Source organism: Sminthopsis crassicaudata, chromosome X (genome assembly GCF_048593235.1).
Source record: "Sminthopsis crassicaudata isolate SCR6 chromosome X, ASM4859323v1, whole genome shotgun sequence".
Classification (NCBI taxonomy): domain Eukaryota; kingdom Metazoa; phylum Chordata; class Mammalia; order Dasyuromorphia; family Dasyuridae; genus Sminthopsis; species Sminthopsis crassicaudata.
In genome coordinates, this window is record NC_133623.1 from 89227782 (window position 1) to 89248411 (window position 20630).

Below are 20630 nucleotides of genomic sequence, written 5' to 3' on the forward strand. Positions count from 1 at the left end.
ATCTGAGCACTCACCAGAGCTGAGGAGAAAGCCAAGACTGCTTCTGCCTGATTCCCCTGGACTGACAATAGGACTCCATCCACCAGTGTGACATATAGCCTCCACCTAATTAAATAAAATGCTTAGGGAGAAAAAAAGATAATTGCATCACAATGAATGGTTAATGACTGACCAGCAATAGGGAGCTACATTCTGAAAACTGTTGAATTGCAGCCCAGTGGTAGAATTCAGAAAGACCAAGGGGAAAACACCAAAACATCACCAAAGATCATGACCGTTGGGAGAGTTGCTTTCTCTTTCACACTGGGAGAAATATTGTACCTTGCCAATGGATTTTCCTCAGCACTTTAGGCAAAGGAGCGGTTGAATCGCTTTGCATCTAGCATTTTCTTGAAGGTGAGGGTGGTTGCGTTAAAGATCCCTCACGTGGCATGGAATATTTTGGATGAAAAAACAGGATCCCAGACAAAGAGCTGCAAGCAGATCAGGGTTCCTTACCATGAAGTCTCCAGATAGATGTGGCTTAAGATGATTTCATCAATATTAGGGAATAACTGTACATATTCTCTCTGAAGTACCCATATTTGGGTTTGCAAAACAGCATGGAAAGAAGAAATGGGGCTTCAAGTCCAATTTCAGGAAGACAACCATACTGACTAAAGATGCATGCAAGAATGGCTCTTCTTTATCATGATCTTCACATGTTCTACCAAAAAATATTTTTGATGCAGGAACAGGATCTCAGACGAAGAGCTACAGGAAGAGCTTGGGTACTTATCTTCACATGAAAGCAGGATGGCTGTAGAATAAGAATAAGATTTTGGTCACATGAGTGGTGTTCAAATGCTCAGGGCCAGGAACAGAATACACCTTGTATGGCAGAAACGATACTTCATGCCCATTCTATGGGGAGCAGCCATGCTGACTAATGATACATACAGGAAAGGCTCTTTTTGATCCTGATCTTCACCACCTCCAAGAAACAAGCATTTCTAGTGCTCTGCTTTGTTTCCATATGGGCAAGCCAAGTCAATGCTAGCTGCTCAGCAATCTTCACAAATAGGATACCATCCGATCCTCCATTGCTTCAAGGAGTCAGTTTCTGGTGAAATTAGGTCCAATTGCTTACTAGAGAACCTTCCAGGAAAAGAACATATGGATCAGTGGTGCATTTGTAGATGGAGAGAGTAAAATGGACACAAGTGACTTAATTTACACTGGAAAGACAATGGCAAAATTTACAAAAGAGGATACATAATTCTTGACAATGGCTTTTTTAATGTCCAGGCTAGCTTTCTGGAGGTCCTCCAGATGGGCCTTGGTCTCAGCAGGATAGTCACCACAAGGATGGTCAAGAATAGAGTCTAAAGTTTTTATTGTCTCCTTCAAAGTCTGTTGACTCTGAGTGACTCACTCCCAAGTTCTCTGAGCCCTTAAATATTTTATTACAATTACATCATTACAACCTATGGAGTACATGCCAAGTAGAATGATTGAATCACTTTGCATTTAGCATTTTCTTGAAAGTGAGGGTGGCTGCACTTAAGATCACTCAGAAGGCATGGACTATTTGAGATGCAGAAACAGGATCTCAGCTGCAAATAGATCATGGTTCTTTACCTTCACATGAAGTCTCCAGATGGAGGTAGCATAAGAACATTTCATCAACATAAGCAAGTGGTTGTACACATTCTACTCAAGTGCCCATGTTGGGGAAGGAAGACAGCATGAAAGGCAGAAATGGGGGTCCAAGCCCAATTTGAGGAAGACAGCCATGCTGACTAAAGATGTTTACAAGAATGGCTCGTCTTTATCATGATTGTCACATGTTCTACCAAAAATATTTCAGATGTAGGAACCGGATCTCAGAGGAATAGCTTCAAGCTCATGGTTGATTACCTTCATATGAAGATTGGATGGCTGTAGAAAAATATCATTTTGGTGACGTGACCAATGTTCAAATGCCCAAGGCCAAGGAAATAATACACCCTGAATGGCAGAAACCATGCTTCAAGCCCATTCTGTGGTAGGCAGCCATGCTGACTAACAATGCATGCGGGAATGGCTCTTCTTTGATCCTGATCTTTATAATTTCCAAGAAATAAGCATTTCTACTGCTCTGCTCTGTTTCCATATTGTCAACACCACAGAAGCCAAGTCATTGCTAGCTGCTCAGTAAACTTCAGAAATGGCATCCTATTTAAACCTTACCTTTTTCAAAGAGGAATTCCCTGGTGAAATCAGGTTCAATTGCCCACTGGAGAACCCTGCAGAAAAAACACATATAGATTACTGGGGCATTTGTACATGAAGAGAGCAAAATGTGACATAATTTACAGGGAAAACATTTCCAGAAGGGGATATATTTGTCTAATTGTATTCCAAAAAGTTTGAAAGAAAAAAAAAAGCAGGACAATGACTTTGAAAAGGAAGCTGACCTGCACATCTTACAAGATGTTAGACAATGGGTCATGAAAGGAAACCAAAAATTCTGAGCACTCACCAAAGCTTAGGAGAAGCCCGAGACTGCAGGTGCCTCATTCTTATGAACTGGCAATTAGACTCCATCCATCAGTATGATGGTGTTTTCACCTAATTAGATAAAATGCTTAGGATGAAATAAAAAGGATAATTACATAACTAGTGGTTAATGACTGACCTGTAATAGGGAGTTGCATTCTGAAAACAACTTTGGATTGCAGCTCAGTGGTAGAATGCAGAAAGACTAAAGGAAAAACGCCAAACAATCACCTATGATCATGACTGTTGGGGAGAGTTGCTTTTTTCTTTCCCACTGGGGGAGAAAATATAGTGCCTTGCCAATGGATTTTCCTCAGGACTTTAGATAATCAAAGGAGCAGTTGAATCACTTTGCATCTAGCATTTACTTGAAGGTGAGGGTGGCTGCAATTAAGATCATTCATATGGCATGGAATGTTTGAGATGCAGAAACAGGATCTCAGGCCAAGAGCTGCAAGCAGATCTTGGTTCCTTACCTTCACATGAAGTCTCCAGATGGACATAGCATAAGATCATTTTGTTAACATATGAGAAGTGTTGTACACATTCTACTCAAAGTGCCCAAGATTGGGGAAGGAAAACAGCATGAATGGCCACAATGGAGCACAACCATCAATTGTAAGGGGACAGCCATGCTGACTAAAGAGGAAAACAAGAATGGCTCTTCATTATCATTATCTTCACATGCTCTACCAGACTTTAGATGCACAAACAGGATCTCAGAGGAAGAGCTCCAAGATCATTGTTGCCTCTCTTCACATGGGAGACTCCTGAGGACTCCAGCATAAGATCAATCCGTTGACATAATTGATGAGTTTTTTAATATGAGTGGTGTTCAAATACCCAAGGCCAAGGAAAGAATACATGTTGAATTGTGAAATGGTACTTCAAGCCCATTCTGTTGGGAGCAGACATGCTCAGTAACCATACATGTGGGAATGGCTCTTCTTGATCCTGATCTTCACAAGCTCCAAGAAACAAGCATTTCTACTGTTCTGCTTTGGTTCCATGTTGTCAATACCATGGAAGCCAAATCAATGCTAGTTTCTCAGCAAACTTGAGAAACAGGATGCCATCCAATCCTCCACTGCTTCAAATAGGCAATCCCAGGTGAAATCAGTCCCAACTGCCCACTAGAAAACCTTCCCGGAAAAGAACATATGGATCAGTGGTTCATTTGTCCATGGAGAGAGCACTATGGACACTAGTGACACAATTTACATTGGAAAGACAGAGGCAAAATTTACAAAAAGGGATACCTTTGTCTGCATTTCAAAAGAATTTGAAGAAATTGCTTGACAATGGCTTTGAAAAGGAAGCAGAGCTGCACATCTTAACAAGAAGCTAGACAATGGATCATGAAAGGAAACAGAAAAATCTGAGCACTCACCAGAGCTGAGGAGAAGTCTGGTTCACATGAACATGGTCCACAAACTGTTGTGACATATAGCTTCCATCTAATTAAATAAAATGCTTAGGGAGGAAAAAAAGATAATTACATTGTAATGCATGGTTAATGATTTACCTGCAGCAGGGGGTTGTACCCTGAAAACGCTATTGGATTGCAGCCCAGTTGTAGAAAGCAGAAAGACCAAAGGGAAAACACCAAAAAATCACAAACAATCATGACTTTGGGCAGAGGGGCTTTCTCGTTGGGACTGGGGGAAATATTGTACCTTGACAATCGATTTTCCACAGGTCTTTAGGTAATCAAAGGAGCAGTTGAATCGCTTTGCATCTAGCAGTTTCTCGAAGGTGAAGGGGACCCAATTTCAGATAATGTAGATAGCATGGAATACTTTAGATGCAGAAAAAGCATCTCAGTGGAAGAGCTACAGCAGATGTCAGTTGCGTACATTTACAGGAGCATCGGATGGCTATAGAATAAGATCATTTCATTGACACAAGAGAGGTGTTATACACAATCTACTGAAAGTGCCCATGATTGGCAAAGGAAAATAGTGAATGGCCACCATGAGGCTCAAACTCAAATTTGAGGAGGACAGCAATGCTGAATAAAGATGCATACAAGAATGGCTCTTCTTTGTCATGGTTTTCATTTGTTCTACCGAAAATATTTTAGATGCAAGACCAGGATCTCAGAGGAAGAACTGCAAGTTGATATTGGTTGCTTACCTTTACATGAACACTGGATGACTGTAGAATAAGATAATTTTGGTAACAAGAGCAATGTTCAAATGCCCATGGCCAGGGAAAGAATACACCTTGAATGGCAGAAATGGTGCTTCAAGCCCATTCTGTGAGGGGCCAGCCATACTGACTAACAATGCATGCAGGAATGGCTCTTCTTGATCCTGATCTTCCCAAGCTCAAGGAACCAATAATCTCTACTGTTCTGCTTTGGTTCCATATTGTCATCTCATAGAAGGCAAGTCAATGCTAGCTGCTCAACAACTTTCAGAAATAGGATGCCATCTAAACCTCACCTTCTTCAAGGACATCAGGTCAAAATGCCCAGTGGAGAACCTTCTAGGAAAAGCACATATGGATCAGAGGTGCATTGCTACATGGAGAGTACAAAATGGACTCTAGTGACAAAATTGACATTGGAAACACAGGGGCAAAATTCCCAGAGGCAGACGTCTGATTGGTTTTCAACAAATGTGAAAAAATTGCTTGAGAGTGGCTTCGAGAAGGAAGCTGAGCATTGTAACAGGATGTTGGACAATGGGTCAGGAAAGGAAAAAGAAAAATCTGAGCACTCACCAGAGCTGAGGAGAAAGCCAAGACTGCTGCTGCCTGGTTCCCATGGACTGGCAATAGGACTCCATCCACCAGTGTGACATATAGCCTCCAGCTAATTGAATAAAATGCTTAGGGAGGAAAAAAAAAAGGGAAATGGCATCATAATGAATGGTTAATGATTTTCCTGCAATAGAGAGTTTCACCTTGAAAACACTGTTGGATTGCAGCTCAGTGATAGAATGCAGAATGACTAAAGGGAAAAAGCCAAAAAAATCGTCTGACAAACATGACTATTGCTTTCTCTTTCGCACTGGGGGAAATATTGTACCTTAGCAATGGATTCTCCTCAGGACTTCAGATAATCAAAGGAGCAGTTGAATCACTTTGCATCTAGCATTTACTTGAAGGTGAGGGTGGCTGCAATTAAGATCATTCATATGGCATGGAATATTTGAGATGCAGAAACAGGATCTCAGGCCAAGAGCTGCAAGCAGATCATGGTTCCTTACCTTCACAGGAAGTCTCCAGATGGAAGGTAGCATAAAAACATTTCATCAACATAAACAAATGGTTGTATACATTCTATTAAAAGTGCCCTTATTTGGGGAAGGAAAACAGCGTGAAGGGCAGAAATGGGTCTCTCCAAGCCCATTTGGAGGGAGTCAGCCATACTGACTAAAGATGTACACAAGAATTACTCTTTTAATCATGATCATCACATGCTCTACCAACAATATTTTAGATGCAGAAACAGGATCTCAGGCAAAGAGCTTCATGGTTCCTTACCTTCACAGGAAGTCTCCAGATAGACATAGCATAAGATCATTTTATCAACATAAGTAAGCTGTTGTATATATATTCTATTAAAACTGCCCATATTTGGGAAAGAAAAACAGTGTGAATGACAGAAATGGGGCTCCAAGACAATTTGAGGGAAATAGCCATAATGACTAAAGATGAAAACAAAAATGCCTCTTCTTTATCATGATCTTCACATGCTGTACCAACAATATTTTAGATACAGGAACAGGATCTCAGAGTCAGAGCTGCAGGAAGATATTGGTTGTTTATCTTCACATGAAGACTGGATGGCTGTTGAATAAGATCATTTTGGTGACACAAGCGGTGTTCAAATGTCCATGACCAGGGAAAGAATACACCTTGGTTAGCAGAAATGGTGCTTCAAGCCCATTCTATGGGGAGCAGACATGATGATTAATGATGCAGAAATGGCTCTTCTTGATCCTGATCTTCCCAAGCTCTAGGAACCAACAATGTCTATTGCTCTGCTTTGGTTCCATATTGTCATCATCATGGAAACCAGGTCAATGCTACTTGCTCAATAACCTTCAGAAATAGCATCCTATCTAAACCTCACCTTCTTCAAGGAAGCAGTCACTGGTGACATCTGGTCCAATTGCCCACTGGAGAACCGCCCAGCAAAACCACATATGTATGGATCAGGGGTTGCTCCATGGAGAGAGTAAAATGTGCTCTAGTGCCATAATTTATATTGGAAAGACAGAGGCAGATACTCCTGTAAGATCAGATGTGAAAAAAAAATGCTTGGGAGTATCTTCAAGAAGAAAGCTAAACTGCTCATTGTAACAGGATGTTGGTCAATGGGTCAGGAAAGGAAAGAGAAAAATCTGAGCACTCACCAGAGCTGAGGAGAAAGCCAAGACTGCTGCTGCCTGATTCCCCTGGACTGGCAATAGGATTCCTTCCACCAGTGTGACACATAGCCTCCACCTAATTAAATAAAATGTTTAGGGAGAAAAAGAGATGATTGCATTGCAATGGATGGCTAATGACTTACCTTCAGTACAATGCTGCTGAATTGCAGCCCAGTGGTAGAATGCAGAAAGACCAAAGGGAAAATGCCAAAAAATCACTGACTATTACAACTATTGGGAGAGGGGCTCTCTCCTTGGCACTGGTGGAAATATTGTGCCTTGCCAATGGATTCTTCTCAGGACTTTAGGTGATCAAAGGAGGGGTTGAATAACTTTGCATGTTTCTTGAAGGTGAGGGTGGCTGCCTTTAAGATTATTCAGAAAGCATGGAATATTTTAGATGCAGAACAGGATCTCAGGCAAAGAGCTGCAAACAGATCATGGGTCCTTACCTTCTCCCGATAAAGTCTCCAGATGGCCGTAGCATAAGATCATTTCATTGACATAAGCGAGTTGTTGTAGACATTCTATTTAAAGTGCCCATGGATGGATGTATCAGGGACACAGCATGAATGGCAGCAATAAGGCTCCAACAACATTTTGAGGGGACAGCAATGCTGACTAAAGATGCATGCAAGAATGGCTCTTCTTTAGTATAATCTCTTCATGTTCTGGCAACCAGAGCAACACAAGATTTGTGCTTGTGCAAAATGCAGCTTCTCCCCTATAATTTCCAAAACCTCTTCAATATTAGCATGATGGGTGTACACCTAAGAAATATATGTAAATTCTATTTCCAGTAGGATGTGGGACAAGGACAGTATGGAAGACAGCCTAAATAGGAACAAGGTTGGTCAGAATCTCTGTGGGGTCTTCCTTTGAAAAATGCATTTCACAATAACTTGGATCATGTTTTTATCTATTTCTATCTCAGAGGGCCCAGTTGAAAATTCTGACCTCTTTCCCCTCCCACAATGACACCTCCTAAACAATGAAACACTTGAGTAAGGGAGGAAAAATGTTTGTGGGAGTCTAAGTCTAAAGTAAATCACAAGGGACTCAGTGCAAATCAATGCTAGGTGTTCAATAAACTTCTGCAATACCATTACCTTTTATATTTACCTTCTTCAATGAGGCATCCCCCAAGACGAAATCATGTCCACCGTCTACTTAAGAACATTCCTGGAAAGTCTGAAGGGAAAGCAAAAACTAATAGTGGTACATTGTTACATGTATCATTTCTAGAGGCATAATCTATAATGGTTCAAAAAGAGAACATTTCATGGAGAGCTTAGTCCTCTCACTGATAAATTGTTTTTTCTTTTAAAAAAAAAGTTTATTTAGAATTAAATGTAAAGGAAGAAAGATCAAAATAGAAAAATTAGAAAAAAAGAAAAGAAAGCATTGTAATTTACCAAGCTGAACATAAGAAAGGACTGCAACAATAAGTTTCCATTTTTAAAAAGAATATATAACTTAGAAAACATTGCATTCATCATGTCTCTCTATCTTTGCTTTCTTTCAGCTTAATTTTAGCCTCTACATTGTACTTTTAACTATTTTCTGTTTTTCCCCCTCAAACTTCCCCAATCAGGGCATAATAAGCACAGATATGTCTGTGTATACATATATACATACATACATACATATATATATATATATTTACATACACACATATATCTCTATACACATATATACTTTGTAATGTATATACAATACACACACATATATGTATATAGAGGGATAGATATAATATGTATTTACACATAGACATGTATCTAAAACAATATTAATATGGCTGGCATATAATATAGATTTCTCTCCTGATTGACTTTTTCTGTTTTACTTGGTCTGAGATCTATGATTTCTAGCTCTATCTTTATTTTTTTAAATAAATTCTACTCCATTTTTATTATTGTGCTTGTTATTAGGAATTTCTTATTAGGAATCCCTGGAAACTCTTCTACTTTATGTCTACTCTTTCACTTGCCTTACAATTACTTAACCTCCTCCTCACATATAGACATGTCCCTTATTTTCTTGCTCCAACATTTCCCTCCTTCTTTATCTCATTCTCATTAATCTACATACCTTAGCAAATTCCCCTTCATCTACACATCCTTCTATACTTCATAGTATCCTATTCCCTCCCTCCTTGTTTCTTTATAGATTTTAGATGGTGATATGCCCTTCATGATACACATACATACATATGTATGTTTGTGTGTGTGTATATATATATATGTATATATATATATATATATATATGTGTGTGTGTCTATCTATCTATATATATATGTATATAATATACATATATATATATATTTCTCTATTTATTCAATTCCTGATATGAGTAGGTTTTCAGAACTACCAGCCTTGCTCTCCCTCCCATCTAATGCCTCTGTATCAGTTTTTCCTCTGCCCCTCACTTATATAGCATAAATTACAATTTTTATCTTTTCTTAGAAAATGTTGTTTTTTTAAAACCAAATCATACTTTGCCCTAATTTTTCTTTTAAACAATCCGTGTACTGATGCCAATCTAAGAATATGGTTTATATTTTCATGTATAAAACAGTTTATCATTGAGTCCCTTGAAATTGTTGAGTTGAGAACTATTCTAGAAAGAGCTTAACATCACTGATAAACATAGCTGTGGGGTTGATGTAGAGCCTGACATCCTGGAAAATGAAGTCAAGTTGGCCTTAGGGCAACCAAGCATTGCTAATAAGATCAGTGGAGGTGATGGGATTCCAGCTGAGTTGTATAAAACCCCAAAAGATGATACCATTAAACTACTGCACTCAATATTTCAGCAAATTTGGAAAACTCAGAAGTGGCAACTGAAAGAGGGAAAGATCAGTTTACATGCCAATCCTCAAAAGGGCAAGGCCAAGAAACATTTAAATTACTGAACAAATGAACTCATTTTAAGCACTCTGCTTAAGATTCTTGAAGCTAAACTTTAGCAATAGGTGAATTGAGAATTGCCAGAAGAACAGGTTAGTTTTCAAAGTGGCAGAGGAACTGGAAACCAGATTGACAACATTCTCTGGATTTTGAGGGAAGCAAGGTAGCTCCAGAAATACATCTACTTCTGTTTCACTGCATACACTAAAGACTTTGACTGTGTTGATCACAGCAGTAGGCAAGTGGTTAGAGCTCCTTAGTGTAAGAAGCTTTGGACAGTGTCCTTTTTACCTTAAGAGCAGAGTTCAATGTGGAAATTCATGAATAAATCTGGAAAAAAGAGAAAAAAAAATCGGATCAAAGACAGTTACTATGGTCACAGAGAAGACCAAAATACAAACTCAAAAGAGAAAAAAACAATGTAAAAACACCTCCATGTGAAACTCAGAGAAAAAAATCTGTATTAGTCTCAAGCCCCAAAAAGAACTAGAAGAGCTCAGAAAGTATTTTAACACAAAAAGAGATAGAAGAAAGATTAGAAAAGAAATGAGACTTATGCAAAAGAATCCTGAAAAAAAAATGGTTTGTTAAAGGAAGCACAAAAAATGGGGTGGAAGGATATAGAAAAATTCACTGAAGAAAATAACTTCTTTTAAAAATAATTGGTCAGATGAAAAATGAGGTAAAAATGCTAACTGAAGAAAATAATTCCATGAGCTAATGACTCCATGAGACATCAAATAAAATCAAAAAAGTGAAATAGAAGAAAATGTTTAATATCTCACTAGAAAGGCAACTGACCTATAACACAGATCCAGGAGAGATAACAAGAATTATTGGACACACTAAAACCATAATCATGAAAAGAGCCTCAATATCATATTTCAAGAAATTACAAAGGAAAATCCATTGATCACCTCCTGAAAGAGATACCAAAATAAAAAATCCTGGGACTATTAAAGCCATATTCAGAACTCCCAGGTCAAAGAGAAAATAGAGTACACAGCCAGAAAGAAACAATCCTAGTATTGGGGAGTCACAGTAAGGATTATACAGGATTTAGCAGCTTCTGTATTAAAGAACTGGAGGGCATGAAATATGATACTCTGGAAGGCAAAGAAGTTAAGATTACAAACCAAGAATCATCTACCCAATGAAACTGAGCATAATTCTTCAGGGGAAAATGGACATTTAATCAATAGAGTACTTTTCAAGTCTTCCTGATGAAAAGGCCAGAGCTGAACAGAAATTTCGACTTTCAAATACAAGAATCAAGAGAAGCCCAAGAAAGGTAAACAAAGAGAAAGCATAAGGGATTCAATGAGGTTAAACTCTTTACATCTCTGCACATGGGAAGATGATATTTATAACTCTTAAGAAATGGATCACTTGGCGGAGCCAAGATGGTGGAGAAGATACACGCAATCCTGTAAGCTCCTTTCTTCCCTCACTACAAATTAGATAAATCAACCTCAAAAATAGTGCTGGACTGATAGAAAACACAAGGACTAGAAGCACGACTTACCAGCTGAAGAGAATCTGGAGTTTCAACAAAAAAAGGTTAGTTCCCAGGGGAGGAAAAAAAAAAGAGGCCAGCACAGATGGTTGGGTGGTGGCACACTGTGCCGATCGCGCTGGGGAGGGCTCTGGGATCAGAGAAGCCACTGAGATAGAAGAATCTGGCACAGGCTGTTAGCTCTTCTCTGCTTATAATACAGCAGTTCAGAGGAGAAATCAAAGCCACTTTAAAATATAAGCCAGATACTAGATCCACCCCAATCCTGAGGTGACTCAACAGATCTCCGCACTGTGGGTGTGGCCAACTTCGGCTGTCCAGGCTTTCACCTGGGGGTAGTTAAGAGATTGAAAAGCGAGCTGACACGGCCCAAGGAAACACATACTGCCTTGTTCAGCTGGAGGCTGTGGAGCTCAGCCCCAGAAGTCCCAGAGAAGTGGAACCTTTGAACTAGGGACCCCGGTTTCAGGGCAGACACTTCCAGTTTGAGCACAGGGGCTTTTCACATCATCTGCTGCTGACATCCACGCCCCATGGGACGCATAGGCCGGGCTTTGTGTCGCCTTTACTGTTCAGTCTTAAACCTCAGGAAAGTCGCTAGGACACACAGCGCCCTCACAGCACAGTCCTGCTAATCACCTCCGAGGCACTTCCAGGGAGGAGGTGGGGAACTCTCTCCCAGAGCTCTCTCTTAGCTCAGGCGCAGGAGCCGCTGCATCCATCCGGTCTGGGAGGAAGCTGGTAAAGAAATAAATAAATAATTTTCTACCCCAGGGACAGACCCCAAAAGATTTTTTAAGTATGAACAAGAAGCCAAAAAAAACCTATAGATTCCTTCTACACAGAGAAAGAGCGGGTATACAACCCCGAGGAAGTTAACAGCAGAGAGTCAGCAGATAACAACCTAAAGGGGAATGATTCTTGTACCCCATCACATAACTCTCTCCTAGAAGAGACTATTAAAAAGTTAAGAGAGTTTGAAGAAAAATGGGGAAAGGAAAGAGAAGCTATGATAGAGAATAACAACGTTCTGAAATTGGAGTTGGAAAAAATAAAGAATTCACAGGAGATGCAGGGAAACAAAATTTGTGAATTAGAAAAGGTTAAAAAATCACAGGAAAGTAGGATTTCTGAATTGGAAAAGATAAAAAAGTCTCAAGAAAATAGGATTTTTGAATTGGAAAAAGAAAATAATTCTCAAAAAAATTAGAGAAATGGAAAAAAATTCAATAGAGCAAAATATTTCATTTAAAAACGAAATTGGGCATTTACAAAAAGAACTAAAAACTGTGAATGAAGAAAATAACTCCTTAAAATTCAGGATGGAACAAATAGAAATGAATGATTCACAGAGAACCCAAGAATCAGTCAAACAAAACAAAAAAAAAGAGAAGCTGGAGAACAACGTCAAATACTTACTGGGAAAATCTATAGATCTGGAAAATAGATCTAGGAGAGATAATCTGTGGATCATTGGACTTCCCAAAAACTATGACCAAAAAAAGAGCCGAGATTCTATTTTACAGGAAATTATCAAAGAGAACTGTCCAGAGATAATAGCAACAGAAGGGAAAGTAGATGTCGAAAGAATTCATCGAACTCCTTCTGAAATAGACCCTAAAAAAAGAACACCACGGAATATTGTGGCTAAGCTGCAGAATTACCACACAAAGGAGAAAATCTTGCAAGCAGCTAGAAAAAAACAATTTAAATACCAAGGTGCCACAATAAGGGTCACACAAGATCTGGCTGCGTCCACATTAAAAGATAGAAGGGCCTGGAACCTGATATTCCGAAAGGCAAAAGATCAAGGATTGCAACCAAGAATAAACTACCCAGCTAAGTTTAGCATCTTTTTCCATGGAAGAAGATGGTCATTCAATGAAATAGAGGAATTCCATATGTTGCTAAGAAAAAAACCAGACTTAAACAAAAAATTTGATCTACATCCACAAGACTGAAGAGAAACAGAAAAAGGTACACAGAATCCTTGAGAACTGTATCTCTGTTGTGGGTATATAGAAAGTATGCATGGATAATTTGATTTTACTGATATAAAAGAAAAAAAATGGAGGGGTGTAGTAAAGGGAAGGGGGCAGTATCAGAAAAAGGGGAGGGTGTGATAAAAAGAGGGAAACTACATCCCAGGAAGAGGCATAGAAAATACACCATATCTGAGGGAATTTAGAGAGGGGGAGAAACATTGTGTGAATCTTACTCTCATCAGAAGAGGCTCAAAGAGTAAATAATTGACATATCTGTTTTTCAGAGAATTCTCTCTCACCTCATTAAAAGGGGGGAGAGGAAAAGGGAAAAGGAAAAGGAGAATAAGGGAAGGGACTTGGAGGGAGGGGGGAGGGTTACTAAAAAAAGGGAGGGCTGCGCGTCACAAGTGGGGTCTATAAATTAAATATCGGGGAAGGGCTTCAGGGGGGTCCAGAGAAAAAAGCATAATCTGGGGGTAATATGATGGCAGGAAATACAGAATTAGTAATTTTAACTGTAAATGTGAATGGGATGAACGCTCCCATCAAACGGAGACGGATAGCAGACTGGATCAAAAACCAGAACCCTACAATATGTTGTTTACAGAAAACACACTTAAAGCAGGGAGATTCACAGAGTAAAGGCAAAAGGTTGGAGCAGAATCTATTATGCTTCAGGTAAAGCCAAAAAAGCAGGGGTAGCTATCCTTATCTCAGATCAAGCAAAAGCAGAAGTTGAACTAATTAAAAGAGATAAGGAAGGAAACTATATCCTGCTGAAAGGTAGCATAAATAATGAAGCCATATCAATACTAAACATATATGCACCAAGTGGTATAGCATCTAACTTTCTAAAGGAAAAGTTAAGAGAGTGGCAAGAAGAAATAGACAGTAAAACTATAAGAGTGGGAGATCTCAACCTTGCACTCTCAGATTTAGACAAATCAAACCACAAAACAAATAAGAAAGAAATTTTAAAAGTAAATAGAACATTAGAAAAACTAGGTATGATAGACCTTTGGAGAAAACTGAATGGCAATAGAAAGGAATATACTTTCTTCTCAGCAGTTCATGGATCCTATACAAAAATTGACCACATATTAGGACATAAAGAGCTCAAAATTAAATGTAGGAAGGCAGAAATAATAAATGCCTTCTTCTCAGATCACAATGCAATAAAAGCTACATTCAGTAAAAAGTTAGGGGTAAATAGACCAAAAAGTAATTGGAAACTGAATAATCTCATCTTAAAGAATGACTGGGTGAAAGAGCAAATTATAGAAACAATTAATAATTTCACCCAAGATAATGACAATGATGAGACATCATACCAAAATCTGTGGGATGCAGCTAAAGCAGTAATAAGGGGAAATTTTATAATCTTTAGAGGCTTATTTGAAGAAAATAGAGAAAGAGAAGATTAATGAATTGGGCTTGCAACTTAAAAAGCTAGAAAAAGACCAAAGTAAAAACCCCAACCAAAAATTAAAATTGAAATACAAAAATTAAAAGGAGAAATCAATAATATTGAAAGTAAAAAAAAACTATTGAATTAATAAATAAAACCAAGAGTTGGTTTTATGAAAAAGCCAATAAAATAGATAAACCTTTGGTAAATCTGATCAGAAAAAAGAAAGAGGAAAATCAAATTTGTTAGCCTTACAAATGAAAAGGGGGATCTTTCCACCAATGAAGAGGAAATTAGAGAAATAATGAGTTACTTTGCCCAACTTTATGCCAATAAATTTGATAACTTAAGTGAAATGGATGACTTCCTCCAAAAATATAGGCTTCCTAGATTAACAGAGGAGGAAATAAATTGCTTAAATAGTCCCATTTCAGAAAAAGAAATAGAACAAGCTATTAATCAACTCCCCAGGAAAAAATCCCCTGGACCAGATGGATTCACATGTGAATTCTACCAAACATTTAAAGAACAATTAGCCCCAATGCTATGTAAACTATTTGAAAAAATAGGGAATGAAGGAGTCCTACCAAACTCCTTTTATGACACAGACATGGTACCAAGTCAATCGAAAACTGAGAAAGAAAATTATAGACCAATCTCCTTAATTAATATTGATGCTAAAATCTTAAATAAGATATTAGCAAAAAGACTTCAGAAAATCATCCCCAGGATAATACACTATGATCAAGTAGGATTCATACCAGGAATGCAGGGCTGGTTTAATATTAGGAAAACTATTAGTATAATTGACCATATTAATAATCAAATTAATAAAAACCATATGATCATCTCAATAGATGCAGAAAAAGCATTTGACAAAATCCAACATCCATTCCTACTAAAAACTCTTGAGAGTATAGGAATAAATGGATTATTCCTTAGAATAATCAGGAGCATATATTTAAGACCTTCAGTAAGCATAATATGCAATAGAAATAAACTGGAACCTTTCCCTGTAAGATCAGGAGTGAAACAAGGTTGCCCACTATCACCATTACTATTCAATATAGTCCTAGAAACGCTAGCCTCGGCAATAAGAGCCGAGAAAGAGATTCAAGGAATTAGAGTAGGAAATGAGGAAATCAAACTATCACTTTTTGCAGATGACATGATGGTATACTTAGAGAACCCCAAAGACTCTGCTAAAAAGCTATTAGAAATAATTTAGAATTTTAGCAAAGTGGCAGGATACAAAATAAATCCACATAAATCCTCAGCATTTTTATATATCACCAACAAAATGCAACAGCAAGAGATACAAAGAGAAATTCCATTCCAAACAAATGTTGAGAGTATAAAGTATTTGGGAATCCATCTACCAAAGAATAGTCAGGAATTATATGAGAAAAATTACAAAACACTTGCCACAAAAATAAAGTCAGATTTAAATAATTGGAAAGACATTCAGTACTCTTGGATAGGCCGAGCGAATATAATGAAGATGACAATGCTCCCCAAACTAATCTATTTATTTAGTGCTATACCAATCAGACTCCCAAGAAACTATTTTAATGACCTAGAAAAAATAACAACAAAATTCATATGGAAGAATAAAAGGTCAAGAATTGCAAGGGAACTAATGAAAAAAAAGTCAGAGGAAGGTGGTCTAAGTGTACCTGATCTAAAGCTATATTATATAGCAGCAGTCACCAAAACCATTTGGTACTGGCTAAGAAATAGAACGGTAGATCAGTGGAACAGATTAGATACAAAGGACAAAAAAGGGTACATCTATAGCAATCTAATCTTTGACAAACCCAAAGATACCAACATTAGGGATAAAAATTCATTATTTGGAAAAAACTGTTGGGAAAACTGGAAATTAGTATGGCAGAAATTAGATATGGATCCACACTTAATACCATATACCAAGATAAGATCAAAATGGGTCCGTGATTTAGGCATAAAGAATGAGATAATAAATAGATTAGAGGAACAGAGAATTGTTTACCTCTCAGACCTGTGGAGGAGGAAGGAATTTATGACTAGAGGAGAACTAGAGATCATTATTGATCACAAAATAGAAGATTTTGATTACATCAAACTAAAAAGTTTCTGTACAAACAATACTAATGCAAACAAGATTAGAAGGGAAGTGACAAATTGGGAAAATATTTTTACAGTTAAAGGTTCTGACAAAGGCCTTATTTCCAAAATATTCTTAAAATATTAATGTGCAACAAGAAAATGGTATTTACACACATATATTGTATCTGGGTTATATTGTAACACATTTAAAATGTATGGGATTGCCTGTCATCGGGCGGAGGGAGTGGAGGGAGGGGGGGGATAATTTGGAAAAATGAATACAAGGGATAATATTATTTAAAAATTACTCATGCATATATACTGTGGGGGAAAAAATTCTAAATAAAAAAAAAAGAAATAAAATTAAAAAAAAAAAAAAAAGAAATGGATCACTCTCAGGGCAGTTAGAAGGAGTAAACACAGGCAGAAAAGGAGGTATATAAGTAGCCTTTGATAGGATGATACCAAAAAACAAAATTAAGGAGTGAGAGGGACAACTAGATGGTGCAATAGATAGAGCACTGGCTCTAAGTCAGGAAGACCTGAATTCAAATCCAGACTCAGACAGTTACTGGCTGTGTAACCCTGGACAAGTCACTTAATCCTAATTGCCCCCCTAAGTGGCAAGAAAGTCGAATGCTCTGGAAGAAGAGGGAATGGAGAGACAGAAAGGAGCAAATTATTTCACATGAAAAGGTAAAAAGGACCTATTACAATAGAAGGAAAGATGGTAGGGCTGGTGTACACTACTCAGATCTTACTCTCATCAGAACTGGTATCAAGAGGGAATAACATATACAATATGCTGGGCATAAAAATCTACCTTACTATATATGGAACTAGGAGAGGAAGGCAATAACAAATTGGGGAGGGAACGATAGAAAGAAGGGTAGATTGAGGGAGATTGTGCTCGGAAGGGAAACAGTGATGAGGAATGATAGGATGAAAGGAGAAAGAGAAGAAATAAGGTGAAAATAGAATGGAAGAAAATGCAAACCTAGTAATCACAAGTGTGAATGTGAATGTGATGAACTCACCAAAAATACAGAAGCAGATAATAAAGTGGATTAAAATCCAGAATCCTACAATATGTTATTTACAAGAAACACACAAAACAGAGAGGCACACACACAGAGTAAAGGCAAGAGGCTGGAACAAAATCTATCCTACTTCAGCAGAAGTTTAAAAAAAACAGAGGTAGCAATTATGATCTTAGAGAAAGCAAAAGCAAAAATAGATCTAATTTAAAAAGATAAGGAAGGAAACTATATCTTGCTTAAAAGGTACCATAGACAGTTGGCAATATCAATATTAAACATATATACTCCAAACAGTAAGGCATCCAAATTCTCTCTTTTTTTACTCTGAGTCTTTTAGTAGCATTTTATTTTTCCAAATACTTTTAAAAATAGTTTTCAACATTTGCTTTTATAAGATTTTGTGTTCCAAATTTTTCTACTTCCTTCTCTTTCCTCCCCTCTCCCCAAGACAATCTAATGTAGGTTAAACATGTGCAATACTTTTAAGCACATTTCCATATCTATCACATTGTACAAGAAAAATCAGACCAAAAGAAAAAAAAAAGAAAAAGAAAACAAATAAACAAAAAAGAAGGGAAAATATTATGCTTCAATCCACATTCAATCTTCATAGTTCTCTGTCATTGAATGTGAATGGCATTTTCCATCCCAGTATATTGAAATTGTCCTGAATCATCACATTTCTGAGAAGCACCAAGTCCATGACAGTTGATCATTACATAACCTTGTTGTATCTCAACTTTCCCCTCTGGGAACAAGATAAATTGAATCACAAAAATAAATAAGAAAGAAACTAAGGAAATGAACTGAATTTTAGAAAAATTATATATGAAAGAACTATGGAGAAAACTGAATGGGGGTATAAAGGAAAACACTTTTTCTTAGTTGTACATGGCACCTACACACACAAAAAAAAAAAACTTGCCATATAGCAGGGTATAAAAACCTCACAATCAGATGCAGAAAGGCAGAAATATTGAATGCATCCTTTTCAGATAATAATGTACTAAAAATAGCAGTCAATAAAGGGCAATAGAAAGATTAAAAATTAACTATAAACTAGTCTAATTCTAAAAAATGAGTGGGTCCAATAATAAATCAGAGGAACAATCAATAATTTTATTAAAGAGAATGACAATAAGACAACATACCAAAATCTATAGGATGCAGCCCAAGAAGTACTCAGGGGAAATTGTGTATCTCTAAAATAGTACAATAATAAAACAGAGAAAATGCAGATCAATGAATTGGGCATGTAACTTTAAAAAATTAGAAAAGAATACATTTAAAATATATTTCCCAGAAACTAGGCGTGGACCCACATTTAACACCACATACTAAGATAAGATCAAAATGGGTCCAAGATTTAGGCATAAAGAACGAAATCATAAATAAATTAGAGGAGCATAGGATAGTTTACCTCTCAGACTTGTAGAGGAGAAAGGAATTTGTGTCCAAAGGAGAATTAGAGATCATCATTAATCACAAAATAGAAAATTTTGATTACATCAAATTAAAAAGTTTTTGCACAAACAAAACTAATTCAAACAAGATTAGGAGGGAAGTAACAAATTGGGAAGACATTTTTACAGTTAAAGGTTCTGATAAAGGCCTTATCTCCAAAATATACAGAGAATTGACTTTAATTTGTAAGAAATCAAGCCATTCTCCAATTGATAAATAGTCAAAGGATATGAACAGACAATTTTTCAGATGATGAAATTAAAACTATTTCCACTCATATGAAAGTGTTCCAAATCACTATTGAGCAGAGAAATACAAATTAAGGCAACTTTGAGATACCACTACAAACCTGTCAGATTGGCTAAGATGACAGGAACAAATAATGATGAATGTTGGAGGGGATGTGGAAAATCTGGGACACTGATGCATTGTTGGTGGAGTTGTGAAAGAATCCAACCATTCTGGAGAGCAGTCTGGAATTATGCCCCAAAAGTTATCAAAATGTGCATACCCTTTGACCCAGCAGTGCTACTACTGGGCTTATATCCCAAGGAAATAATAAAGAAGGGAAAGGGACCAGTATGTGCCAAAATGTTTGTGATAGCCCTTTTTGAAATGGATAGATTTTGAAATGGAAAATGAATGGATGTCCATCAATTGGAGAATGGTTGGGTAAATTGTGGTATATGAATGTTATGGAATATTATTGTTCTGTAAGAAATGACCAACAGGAGGAATACAGAGAAGCTTGGAGAGACTTACATCAACTGATGCCGAGTGAAACGAGCAGAACTAGGAGATCATTATACACTTCAACAATGATATTGTATGAGGATGTATTCTGATGGAAGTAGATATCTTCAACATAGAGAAGAGCTAATCCAATTCCAATTGATCAATGATGGACAGAATCAGCTACACCTAGAAAAGGAACACTGGGAAATGAGTGTAAACTGTGAGCATTTTTTTTCTTCCTAGATTATTTTTACCTTCCAAATACAATTCTTCCTTTGCAACAACAACAACAAAATTCGGTTCTGCACATATATATTGTACCTAGGATATGCTATAAGATATTTAATGCTTGGAAGAAGTCTGCTTGGAAGTCTAGGACATATCTATGGACATCTGGAGGGGCATCTGGAGTCAATGGTGGCATAGCCCAGGAAATTGGGAGCAGGCAGAGGGACCTCTGAATCTGTGTCAGGGGCAGAGATCTCTATGCGGGCTCCAACCCATAGACTCCAATGGGGCAGTTAAGTTTTGGCACACTGGAGAGTGAGAGGGATCTCAGAGAAGCAAGCTCAAACTTGGGGA

At 37.5% G+C, this 20630-nt stretch overlaps 1 protein-coding gene across 1 annotated transcript in view; it reads right to left on the minus strand.

Annotated features, from left to right (window-relative positions):
• The window catches only part of LOC141549095 (uncharacterized), a 45392-nt gene that overhangs the window by 17734 nt on the left and 7028 nt on the right, over positions 1–20630 (minus strand). Inside the window, exons 3-11 of the mRNA XM_074278415.1 lie at positions 20076–20234; positions 19001–19051; positions 10104–10142; positions 7355–8093; positions 6888–6978; positions 2504–6763; positions 2212–2267; positions 940–1137; positions 15–799 (exon numbers count right to left, since the gene is read on the minus strand). The gene's annotated coding sequence lies outside the window, so the exon portion shown is untranslated. The remainder of the gene's footprint in view (positions 1–14; positions 800–939; positions 1138–2211; positions 2268–2503; positions 6764–6887; positions 6979–7354; positions 8094–10103; positions 10143–19000; positions 19052–20075; positions 20235–20630) is intronic.